Source organism: Heloderma suspectum, chromosome 1 (genome assembly GCF_057233095.1).
Source record: "Heloderma suspectum isolate Gila_16-S chromosome 1, 16-S_ref, whole genome shotgun sequence".
In the NCBI taxonomy this organism is placed as follows: domain Eukaryota; kingdom Metazoa; phylum Chordata; class Lepidosauria; order Squamata; family Helodermatidae; genus Heloderma; species Heloderma suspectum.
Genome location: NC_139458.1, coordinates 419,150,755 through 419,164,114, shown reverse-complemented (window position 1 = coordinate 419,164,114; position 13,360 = coordinate 419,150,755).

The following is a 13,360-nucleotide window of genomic DNA, read 5'->3' as shown; positions in this document are numbered from 1 at the left end:
CTGGTCTATCAGTTAGGATTGCCAACTTATTGACTGGTCCCAGTGCCTTTAACACAGCCTGACCCAGGAATTTCATAGGTGGAGCTTTGCCAGCAAATGTTTCACCTGCTAAAATTCCAGCCTGACCTGTTACTGTTAAAGGCAAAGCCAGAAAAAAGGCAGCAACTGTGCTATCAACAAAGTTGGCAAAATACATGGCTCACCTCCCTTGGCAAGAGATTTCAACGGGGAGGGGAGGGGAGGGGAGGGGTCATGATATGTTAATGGGGCAGAGGATAGAAAGGCTCTAATGTCAGAGTGACCTGATGCCAGGAAGAGGGCTCCTCTATCTTGGGTAGAAGAGAGAATTTTGGAAATTGTTTCTTCTGTCACACCTGAGTTGGTATGCCTGGTATGTAGGACTTTTATTCTGTCTAAACATGCACATTGCAGCCTTAGTCAAAATACAGTAAATGACAGGCAGATATAATCAAACCAATTCTAAATAAATAAAGGAGAGTTAGAAACTCACACTGGCTTATAAGCTCTAGAAAAATTGCAGAAGGGTTTTTTTAAAAAAACTAAAACATCTAAAAGGCCTGGGAGATCTTTTTTTAAGTTTTTGCCTGGATCTTAAGAAAAGATTCCCTGTGAATTGCTGCAGACCAGGCACTGCTGTTAAAGGGACAGCCACAGGAACTGCTTCATAAGTTGGCAACCTTAGGTTCAGTGGACATTGAATCCAAACTCTTGAAGAAGAGGATGAACAAGCTTGACAAGGTAGGAGCTGTAGGGATGTTCATGTCCTGGCTGTGAAAATAACGTGAGCAGAGATCTATCTTATACCATGAAGATTCTTTGGGAAGGTATGCTTGGTGGGCATTTCACTACAACACAATCTTATTTATTTAAAACATATTTGCCCTGCTCTTCAGCCACAAACGCTCCCAGAGTGGTGTATAGATCAATAAAAACCAAGCCAGTCCCTCCCTTCAGGCTTACTATCTAAGGCACAACACAAAAGGAAAAAGAGATGGGCAGGGTGGAGGAAAAAGAAAGAATGAAGCAAGCCCAGGCACTGATTCTTAATGTTCCAGACTTCTTACTCTGACTAGCTGGGATGGAAACAGTTTAGGGAGAGGGAGAACCAAAAGAAGCTGGCCTCTCCTTGCTTCCCATCTCTTCCTCTGTTGCAGCCTGATGGAAAGCAAATTTTATTTGTGAACTCAGTGGGACTGATTTACCTGCTCCATCTGTCTTGTGAGACTCTCCTCGGTGCTTTGAAAACTGCCTTATGCTTACAATGTCCACCTACAATCTGCAGCTAGAAGCAAATTCACTGTCATGAGAAGCAGGGGCAACCTTGGTTTCAAAGAGAGGGATGGTCGACAAATTTATGGAGGATAGGCTATTGGTCAATGGCTATTAGTAACGACAAGTAGGACTTGCCACAAAACGTTGCAGGGGACTGTGCTACTCTTCGGGATCCCAGCCACTCCATTCTGCCACCACACTGGTTTTCTGCCTTCCCCCACCCCTTCCCTCCAACAGCCAGACTGTATTTCATAGACATGAGCACTCTCAGTCCTCATTAAGCTGTTTTGGAGGTTCCGCCCCCTGCCTTAAGTTTTTTTTCCCCCTTAACAGCTTGCGGGGAGGGGTTGTTCTTTGGTACGTCTGCAAACCTTGGGGTTTCTCGCTGATACCTCCTTCTTGTGCATGGTGCCACTTTGGCTAAATAAGCAAATGGCACTCACGCTCTGGATGTCGGAAATAGAGGGAATGATAGCTATATGGGACTTCTGTGTTCAGAAGCAGCATGCCATTGAATACCGTTTGATGGAGGCTAACAGCAAGGAAGGGCTATTGCCTTCGAGTTCTGCTTGGCGAGATCTTGGAGATACCTGGCTGGGCTGCTGTTGCTGGACTACGGCAGCCTTTTGGTCTGATCCGGCAGAGCTCACGTTATGCTGTTAGTAAGAAGGGAAATACATTTGCGCTGTCATCCTGCACGATTGGGTCTTATTAGCAAGAAGCAATCGGGTTTTGTTTTTATTTTTTTAAAGATGGTAATCTCTGCTTGGCCTTCCACAATAGTCTCGTGTGGCGCAGAGTGGTAGGCGGCTGTATAGCAACCAAAGCTCTCCCCACGACCTGAGTTCGATCCCAGCGGAAGCTGGGTCCCAGGTAGCCAGCTCAGGTCGACTCAGCCTTCCATCCTTCCGAGGTCAGTAAAATGAGTACCCAGCTTGCTGGGGGGAAAGGTAGTCACGACTGGGGAAGGTAATGGCAAACCACCCCGCTACAGTCTGCCACAAAAACGCTAGCGCAAGCGGCGTCCCTCTAGGGGTCAGCAATGACTCAGTGCTTGCACAGGAGGAACCTTTCCTTTAGGGACCGCGGTGGCTTAGTGGTTAAGATGCTGAACTGCAGACTGGAAGGTCGGCAGGTCAGCAGTTCAAGACCCGAGTGCTGCGTGACGGAGTGAGCTCCCATCTTCAGTCCCAGCTTCTGCCAACCTAGCAGTTCGAAAGCAAGAAATTGCAAGTAGATAAATAGGTACCACCCGGCGGGAGAGGTAACAGCGTTCCGTGCACCTCGGTGTTCAGTCACGCCGGCCACATGACCACGGAAGTGTCTTTGGACAGCGCTGGCTCTTCGGCTTAGAAACGGGGATGAGCACCGCACCCTAGAGTCGGACACAACCTTTACCTTTTACCTTTTTAATCTCTGCTTGGCCTTCCGCAATAGCATTTCCCTTACACCATGGCTGCGTGTGACTCACAAAGAAGCTAGCGCTTCTTTGCAACTGTTAGTGCAATAGCGCCATCTGGCTGCTGCGGTGGGTGACGCTTATCTTCTGGCCAAAGCATCTGCCCTGAGCTCAGTTGTTGATTTCAATTACGCAGCCTCTAAAAAGAAGGGACTTTAATGAAAAACCCTGACAGTCCCTTAATTATACATCCAGGCTACCGCTGCCACGTACCACAAGGCAGCGGCATCCATAATCACATGGTAAAACTGTAACCTCCCAAATGAGACGAAGAGGAAAGGCCATTTTCTCCCAAAGTAGTTCCGCATTGCAACCAAATATGCTTAATGACACTGTCAACATGCTGAATTCGATGGCATGGGCTTATTCGGCGGTGTGCGCTCTCCATCTGTACGAGGGAGCTATGCACGTAGCATGATTGAAATCCACTCGAAAAGCTTGGGGGTCATTAGGATGCCCTCTGTGGGGGCCATCAGGGTGGGGGAGGAGCACACACACCGCCACAAGGACACATTTTCTTCCAGATGAGCATTTTGTGCACTGCGAAGGGGCAATACAACTGCAGTGAGCTGCACTGATGGGATATCACAAATCCCCATATGCGGCAAATTCTGTTTGAGCAGACGACATGCTGAGGAAATGGTTGACCTGCTCTTACAAGCTCTTGGAGGACTCCTGTCTCCAGTGCACCACTTTGGAGCTTGGTTCTTGAGCTCCAAGTGGTGCAACTGATCATCTGGATCCTTTTTAGTTTAGCTTCCCACCTGATTTTGTGAGAGAATCTGCCTTGGTCACCCTGGTGTGCCTGGCGCTTTACGGAGTACAAGAAGATAGGTCCCTATGCAAACAAGTGTTTTTAATGATAAGATAAAATAAAAATAATACTTTTTAAAAACCTGGTTCAATCGATTGGCTAAAGCAGGGGTGGGCAACTTGTGGCCCTCCAGATGTTTTGGCCTACAACTCCCATCAGCCCTAACTGGCATAGCTAAAGCTTCCGAAGAGCAATACTGGAGGAAGCCTCATTTAAAGCCCATTGCAGTAGTCTAGCATGAAAGATGCTTGCCAGATCTGAATGTGTTGGGGCAAGGGGGTGTGACATGGGTATTGCATAAGGAGGCATTGGATTTTATTTTTTTTTAAGGCTTAGGGTGCTTTCATATGAGGTTTTTATAGTGCAATTGTGTTACCCCATTCATGGAATTTCATGGGGAGGTCCAGACGATGCTGCCTTTGATTTGTAGCCCTCCCATGTTTTCCCACTGCTGCTTCTGTCTTTTTTCTTACCAGAAAAAAAATCTAAAGGAACTAAAAGATTGAACAGCTGCAAAATGCCTTTTTGACTGTTAGCGCTAGGAGCCCTCTGTCTGTGCCACTGCCACCACCAAAGCATGGAACCGCCAAACGGCACGTGCATGAGTGCTGTGCTAGTCACGCACATCCTTCAGGGCTGGGTCCAAGACTGTGGGGGGGGGGGGCCTTCAAGAATGCCACCCTCCTTACTGGGCATCCAAAAGTAGCAAGAGGCAAAACATGCAAATCAAGAATGCGCTGACACTCTGATGCTCTGTTCAGTGGTGGCACTAATTGGGCTGTGTAGCCTTTGTTAGTCTCAGGGGCCCAGCCGCACCAACCTCTGAAGCCAGCACACTCCAGAAAGAGGCACATGCAGTGAGAACAATGGGGGATTACTTCCATTCAAAATGGAGGTAGGCTAGTGCCTCAAAACAGTTTGAGAGAGAGAATGGTAAAGCTAGCTCTTGGTCATTGATTTGCACTACCTCAATCATAAGCATTTTTTCAATTGTCCTTTAGCTAACCGCGAAGCTGAACTTAAAAGAACTGAGGGAAGGTTTAGAGATTGATGATGTACAGAGTCACCCACTTTTAATTATGTGTGCTTTTTACTGCGCTTGATAGCTAATGATGATTTACATTTCATGTCAGATTTTATCACAAAAAATGAGAGATTGGACTGCTTTTAAGAGCTGTGATATATTTTAAAAATCTGTTCATGATATGTAACTAATGCCCTCTTCTGTTTTAAACAAGTATTGCTTAAAAAAGCAGAATGCTGGCAAAAGCCCATTTCATAATCAACTTGCACTTAAACCTCACAAACATAATTCTGGGGCTGATCTGTTTTTCTTGTCAAGCACACACAAAATACTGCTGTGCTGCAAAGGGGTGCCACTGAAACTGATGGGTGGGCTGGGTGCCAGGATGACTCTAGAAAAACTGGTTTGGAAGAGCAAAGAGGTAAAAAGAACATGATTAGGGGAGCAAGGATTTAATCCATGGTATATAAGGCCTTAATGTAGTGATTAAAAGCTGCAGTACTGAAAGGGGAAGCACTGGCTTCCCTCCACTAGCCCTTGGAGTCATCTCTGCATAGAGGACTTAACAGTAATCCAATCTGGATGTTAAGAAGGCATAAGAAAATAAGAGCCGTGCTGGATCAGACCAAGGGTCCATCTAGTCCAGCATTCTGTTCACACAGTGGCCAACCAGCTGCCTTTGGGAAGCCCACAAGCAGGACATGAGTGCAATAGCACCCTCCCACCCATGTTTCCAAGCAACTGGTGTACATAGGCATACTGCCTCTGATACTGGAGGTAGCATATAGCTATCAGTCCCATGACAGTGGCCGGGTCTTTCGTCAGCCAGTCTCTGATCTTGCTGATTACTACTAGTCATGTGGACGAGTAGAAATCTGCACAAAGGATTGCCACCGTGCCCTTGTGTTTTGCAGGTATCAGGCACATTGATCCCGCCCGCCTAGTTCTCCAGGTGGGAGGTCGCTCTAGCTTAATTTTTAATTCATTCAGTCTATTTATCCTTTGTCTTCTCATAATCCTGAGTTTACATACTGAAGCTTGTCAGTATCGTACAGTATGCAGTGTGACAATAAGCCGGAACAGGAAGATTATAGTCTTTATATAGGGCTGAATAAAAACATGCAATCATGCAATTGCAGATGTCAGTGACAGGCGTTCATTGTGCCAGCTCTTTCAATCAGCAGACAGCAAGTGTTCAGCAATCACTGCACCAACAAATAATGGTGGATCAGATTTTGATAAACCCAGTCTGCAGAACTTAATAGAAACCCAAACACTGAGTTTGAATTTCAGATGAGGCTGAAGATGGTTCCAGGTTCCCCGCTTGATCCAGATGTGCAGATACAGAAGCAGCAGTGGAGGCTGGTGGCTTCGATAAGGCAGTGAATCTGACCTGGGTTTCAGTCAGAACTCTAAAGGAGCTCTCCAAGGTGCTTCCACGTGGGGGAGATGGGAGACCTGAAGCAGATTCACTACCCCACTGACATCGGAGCCACCAGCCTCCAATGAGAAGCAGTGCTGGTTTATTTAGCTCCAGCTAGACAGGTGAATCTGAGGAGTCCCAGTGCGTGGATGAGACACTGGTGCCGAGTGGAGGGGTTCAGATTCGTTAGGCACTGGGGGATGTTTTGGGACTCTGCAGTCCCAAAACCTCTGCAGTTCCCCACTCTGTGGAACTCCCTCCCTAGGGAACTCCGCCATGCCCCCTCTTTAATGAGCTTCTGTCATGCATTAAAAACGTGGTTCTTCAGGCAGGCATTTGGGGTGGGTTAGGGTATTTTAGAAAACGTTTTTATTGTTGAATTTTATTGTTTTAAACTGTTTTATTATACGCTGTACATCGCCCAGAGTGGCTGGGTGACCAGCCAGATGGGCGTTTAATAAATTTAATAATAATAATAATAATTGGGACAAGCCGGGCCTGTACAAGAGGGACGGACTCCACTTCAACCACAATGGAAACAGACTGCTGGCGCTAAACATAAAAAGGGTGGCAGAGCAGCTTTTAAACTAAACCCTGGGGGGAAGCCGACAGGAGCTGGGAAGCATCCGGTTCAGGTTAAATCATCCCAAAGGGATGAAGATGAAAATGTTTCTGATTGCCCAAATGCAGAAGCGGAGGAAATAGGCCAGGAGTACGTGGCAGAACATAATAGCCAATCAGAGGGGCCAGTGTCCCATAGCAAAAGATGCACACGCCAGAGGCATCTGGGGAGGGACACTGTGTATAGGTGTTTCTATGCAAATGCTAGAAGCCTCCAAGCCAAAATGGGAGAATTGGAGTGCTGGGGTTTAAAGGAAAACCTGGATATAGTGGGCGTTACAGAAACCTGGTGGAGCAGAGAGAACCAGTGGGATATGGTCATCTCTGGATATAAACTCTTTAGGAAGGACAGAGAAGGGCGTACTGGGGGAGGTGTTGCCCTGTACATCAGAGGACATAGTGTCGAGCAGACTAGAACACCTAAAAGGGGTAGGCTCTTCCACAGAAGCGCTGTGGGTGACGATAATACCAGGCTCCAGGCTCATTTAGTGCTAGGAAGGTGCTATCGTCCCCCAGACCAGAATGCTCAGATTGACCTTGAGATGGAAAACGAAATCAGGGAGGCCTCCAAATAAGGAAGTGTTGTAATAATGGGTGACTTCAATTACTCCTGCATTCATTGGATAAATGCATGTTCCAGCCACAACAAAGGGGTTAAGTTTCTCAATGCCCTAAACAATTGTGCCCTAGAACAGTTGGTCATGGAACCCACCAGAGGGGAGGCGACCTTGGATTTGATCCTAAGTGGTGTCGCCCAGGACCTAGTATGAGATGTAAATGTTGTTGAACCAGTTGGAAACAGTGATCACAGTCCTATCAGATTTAATATATATTTCAGTGGAAAATTGCCCTGGAAGACCTACAAGTCACACTTGGCTTCGAAAGAGGAAACTTCTATAAAATGAGGGAACTGGTGAAAAGGAAGTTAAAAGGGGGAGCCAACAGGATCAAATCTCTTCAAAATGCTTGGAGATTACTCAAAACCACAATAATGGAAGCCCACCTAAAATGTATACCACAGGTTAGGAAAGGTAGCACCAAGTCCAAGAGGTCGCCAGCATGGTTAACAAGCAGGGTTAAGGGAGCTAAAAGAGAGCTTCCTTCAGAAAATGGAAGTCTTGCCCAAGTGAGGGAAACAAAAAGACAGCACAAGCTTGCACAAAGGCGATGCAACCAGACAATAAGAGTTGCAAAATGCAAGCATTTTGAAGAGCACATCGCTAACAACATTAAGGCCAACAATAAATAATTCTTTAAATATATCAGAAGCAGAAAACCAGCTAGGGAGGCAGTTGCACCACTGGATGACAATGGAGTTAAAGGAGTACTGAAGGAGGACAAGATTGAAGAGAAGCTGAATGAATTTTCATGTCTTCACTGGAGAAGATACAGGACAGATACCTGTACCCGAACTGATGTTTTCAGGAAGGGAGTCTGAGGAACTGAGGCAAACAGCGGCAACAAAAGATGAAGTCCTCAATATTATTGATAAATTGAAAGCAAATAAATCACCAGGCCCAAATGGTATCCATCCTACAGTTCTCCAAGAACTCAAATGTGAAGTTTCTGATGTTCTAACCAAAATATGCAACATGTCCCTAAGATCAGCCTGTATTCCAGAGGACTGGGAGATGGCCAATGTAACACCAATTTTCAAAAAGGGATCCAGGGAGATCCAGGAAATTACAGGCCAGTTAGCTTAATGTCTGTTCCAGGTAAATTGGTTGAAGGCATTATTAAAATTAGTAAGCATATAGAAGGAGAAGCCCTGCTGAAAAAGAATCAACACTGCTTCCACAAAGGTAAGTCCTGTCTCACTAACCTTTTAGAGTTCTTTGAGAGTGACAATAAACATGTAGTCAGGGGTGATCTGGTAGACATTTTTTACTTGGACTTACAAAAGGCTTTTGACAATTCCCTCACCAAAGGCTCCTGAGCAAACTCAACAGTCATGGAATCAGAGGACAGGCCCTCTTATGGATCAGTAACTAGTTAAAGAACAGACAGCAGAGAGCAGGAATAAATGGTAACTTCTCCCAATGGAGGGAAGTAAATAGTGGGGTCCCACAGGGATCTGCATGGGCACTGATGCTTTTCAACCTGTTCATAAATGATCTGGAATTAGGAGTAAGCAGTGAAGAGGCCAAGTTGCACCAAATTATTTAGGGTGGTTAAAAGAAAAAGGGATTGTGAACAGCTCCAAAAGGATCTCTCCAAACTAGGAGAATGGGCATCTAAATGGCAAATGCGGTTCAATGTAAGCAAATGTAAAGTGATGGACATTGGGGCAAAAAATTCCAACTTTTAAGTATAACCTGATGGGATCTGAGCTAGCAGTGACTGAACAGGAAAGAGATCTTGGGGTTGTGCTTGACAGCTCAATGAAGATATCAGCCCAGTGTGCGGCCGCTGTAAAAAAGGCAAACTCCATGTTAGGCATAATTAGAAAAAGAATTGAGCATAAAACTGCCACTATCATACTGCCCCTATTCAGATCTCAGGTGCAACCATACTTGGAATACTGTGTCCAGTTCTGGTCATCACACCTAAAAAAAGACATTGTAGAGCTGCAAAAAGTGCAGAAAGGGGCAACTAAAATGATAAAGAGGCTGGAGCATCTCCCCTATGAGAGAAGGTTACAACAGCTGGGATTGTTTAGCTTGGAAAAAGGGAGGGTAAGGGAAGACATGATAGAAGTGTACAAAATTATGCATGGTGTGGAGAATGTCTACAGGGAGACATTTTTATCCCTTTCTCAAAATACTAGAACCCAGGGTCATCCTATGAAGCTGATTGGTGGGAGATTCAGGACAGATAAAAGTACTTCTTCACACAGCACATAGTTAAACTATAGAATTCGCTACTGCAGGAAGTAGCGATGGCCACCAATTTGGATGGCTTTAAAAGGAGCTTGGACAAATTCCTAGAAAAAAAGACTGGCTACTATTCTATGTGCTACCTCCAGTACCAGAGGCAGTGAGCCTATGTGCACCAGTTGCTGGGGAACATGGGTGGGAGGGTGCTGTTGCACTCATGCCCTGCTTGTGGGTTCCTGGTCGACAGCTGTTTGGCCACTGTGTAAACAGAATGCTGGACTAGATGGACCCCTGCTCTGATCCAGCATGGCTCTTCTTATGTTCTTATCAGCTCTGGCTCCAATGGACCCTTCTCCAGGGAGGTATGAAGCCAGAGGTTTCGTTTATTTGTTTTAAACAAAGATGTCCCATTTTTCTATTATCAGCCCCATGGTGGTTTACAAGTGAAAATGGTTAACAATAAAATCCACGTTAACAGGATAGAAACACAATATAAAATCCAACTTAGTGTTTAGCTATTTATTAGCTGCCATATAAAACAGCACTTCTCTGGGCAGCTTACATCAAAAACAAGAACAAGTTAAAATAATCAGTACTACAATAAAAATGCAGCAAATAAAAGAACATAGATGGGGCAAATTTGTTTTCTCTTGCACCTGAGGGTAGAACACAAACCAACGCATTCAAATTACAAGAAAGAAGATTTCGATTAAACATTAGGAAGAACTTTCTTGCAGTATGCGCTGTTCAGAAGTGGAGCAGACTGCCTTGGAAGGTAGAGGGTTTTTTTCCTCCATTACAAGTTTTTAAAGAGAGTTTGGATGACCACCTCCCTGAAGTGCTGTAGTAGTGGATTTCCTGCATCAGCAGAGGGTGGACTAGATGACCTCTGAGGCCATTTGAATACTATGATTCTAGAATAACCAACAGTGCAACAATATAATCCAGAGAATGCTCAGAATAATTTTAACCTGGCATGTAAAAGGATAGCAAAGTTGGAGCCAACTAAGCATTTCTGCGAAGGCAGGGTGCCACCACAGAAAAGGCCTTTCCCCCTGTTGCCACCCTCCTAACTGCAGAAGGTGGAGGCACCCAAAGAAGGGACCCCAAAGGTAATCTTAGGAAATGGGCAGATTTATGGGTGAAAAGATAGCCCATCAGATTCCCTGGTTCCAGGCCATTTAGGGCTTCATAGGTTAAAACCAGTACTTTGAACTGTATCCAGAAACAAATCCTTTAAAACAAACTGGCAATAATGCATTCAGTTGAGCAGCTGCTGGTTAACATTCTTGACACCATATTCTGAACCAATGGAAGTGTCTAAATAGTTTTTAGAGGCAGTCCCATGTATAAAGTGCTTCAGTAAGATAGTGATAAATATACTAGAATGTATACCACACACTAGGGATGTACGAAATACTTACCTCCAGGTCCGGGGGGTCCGCAGGGGGGGAGGCGATCCATCCCTCCCCCCAGAATCCTACCCAGCCGGCTCTGCTCTGCAGTGATTCTGCGGAGCCGCCGACTGGCTCCAGAACGCCAGCGATACGGCCACCATTGCCGTATCGCTGGCCGAGGGGGACTGTCTCCAGACGCAAATGGCATCCAGTACACCATTTGCGGCCGTAAAAGTCTTAGATTAAGGTAAATGCAGCCGTAAATGGCTGCATTTAGCTTAAACTAAGACCTTTACAGCCACAAATGGTGTAGTGGATGCCATTTGCGTCGGTGCTTTTTCATGAGATACGCTACACAAATATCCAGAGACAGTCCCCCTCAGCCAGCGATACGGCAATGGCGGCCGTATCGCTAGCGCTCTGGAGCCGGCCGGCGGCTCCACAGGATCTCCACAAGGAGGATCTGGCTCTGGATGGGTCCTCAGGGAGGCGGAGGTGAGTGGTGCCATTCTGCCACGGACTCCGGGGAGCCGGATTCTTTAGAATCTGGCCTCATTGGGGTCCGTGGCGGAATTCTCCGCCATCCCTGCCACAGACTAGGAAAGGTAGCACCAAGTCCAAGAGGTCACCAGCATGGTTTTAGCAAGCAGTGACAAGGACGCCATTAGAGGAAAGAAAACTTCCTTCAGAAAATGGAAATCTTGCCTGAATGAGAACAAAGAGAGCACAAACTTGCACAAAGAAGATGCAAGCAGACAATAAGATTCAAAAAAAGCATATTGAGGAGCACATCGCTAACAACATCACTGAAAATAAAGAATTCTTTAAATATATCAGAAGCAGGAAACCAGCTAGGATGGCAGTTGGACCACTGGATGACGACGGAGTACTAAAGGAGGATAAGGAGATTGCAGAGAAGCTGAATGAATTCTTTTCATCTGTCTTCACTGCAGAAGATACAGGACAAATACCTATGCCTGAACTGATGTTTTCACAAGGGAGTCTGAGCAACTGAGGCAAATAGTGGTGACAAACAATGAAGTTCTCAGCCTTATTGACAAATCAAAAGTTAATAAATCACCAGGCCCACATAGTATCCATCTTAGAGTTCTTAAGGGCACAATCCTATTCAGATAGGTGGCTACCTCCAAACTCGGAGGCGACTGCCTATGCAATGCAGGGCAGAAGAAATACAGAGGGGATTGTTCCCTCCGTGCTTCTGCCCTGCATTTTCGTCTAGTGGCAGAGTGGAGGACAAGGCTGCTGTACGACACATTGGATGTGTCTTACAAGCATTTCCGCCCTCCCCACCCTGGAATGCCCTCCGGGAACGCCCCTTTTCAGCCGCTCTGTGCTCCTCTTGCAAGCGTGGCGCATGGGGCTGTTCCGTGCTGCCTTCGAAGCAGCACAGAAGTGGGGGGAGGTCGGTTCTCTGGGAACCAACTTCGGAGTGTGGGCTCTGAGGTCAGTTCCCAGAAAACCAGATATCCTATGGCCATCTAGCGGCCATAGGATTTCTCCCTAAATAACTCAACTGTGAAGTTGATCTTCTAACAAAATCATGTAACATGTCCCAAAGATCAGCCTCTGTACCAGAACAGCCAATGTAACATCAATGTTTAAAAAGGGATCCAGGAAATTGCAGGCTGGAGCAACTCCTCTAAGAGGAAAGGTTACAACAGCTGGGATTGTTTAGCTTAGAAAATAGACCAGTTAAGGGGAGACATGACAGAGGTGTACAAAATTATGCATGGTGTGCAGAAAATAGATAGGGAGACATTTTTCTGTCTCTCATACTAGAACCTGGGGTCCCCCATGAAGCTGATTGGTGGGAAATTCAGGACAGATAAAAGGAAGTACTTCACACAGCGCAGAGTTAAACTATGAAATTCACTTCCACAAGATACGGGCACCAATTTGGATGGCTTTGAAAGATTGGACAAATTCCTGGAGGATAAGGCATGGCTACTTGCAGACCGGAAGGTCAGCGGGACAGCAGTTCGAGACCCGAGTGCTGCGTAACGGAGTGAGCTCCCATCTTCAGTCCCAGCTTCTGCCAACCTAGCAGTTCGAAAGCAAGGAATTGCAAGTAGATAACTAGGTACTGCTTCGGTGGGAAAGGTAACAGCGTTCCGTGCACCTGGGTGTTCAGTCATGCCGGCCACATGACCACGGAAGTGTCTTCGGACAGCGCTGGCTCTTCGGCTTAGAAATAGAGATGAGCACCACACCCTAGAGTCGGACACAACTGGTTGGGGACACCTTTACTTTTACTACTAGTCCTGATGGCTATGTGCTACCTCTAGTACCAGAGGCCTATGCCTATGTACACCAATTGCTGGGGAACATGGGTGGGAAAGTGGTGGTTGTGGGTTTCCGTGGGCAGCTGGTTGGCCACTGTGAACAAAATGGTTGACTAGATGGACCTTGGTCTGATCCAGCGCAGCTCTTCTTATATTCTTATGACAGACACTTTGTGCCACACGTGCTACCTGGTCATCCATGGGAACAGC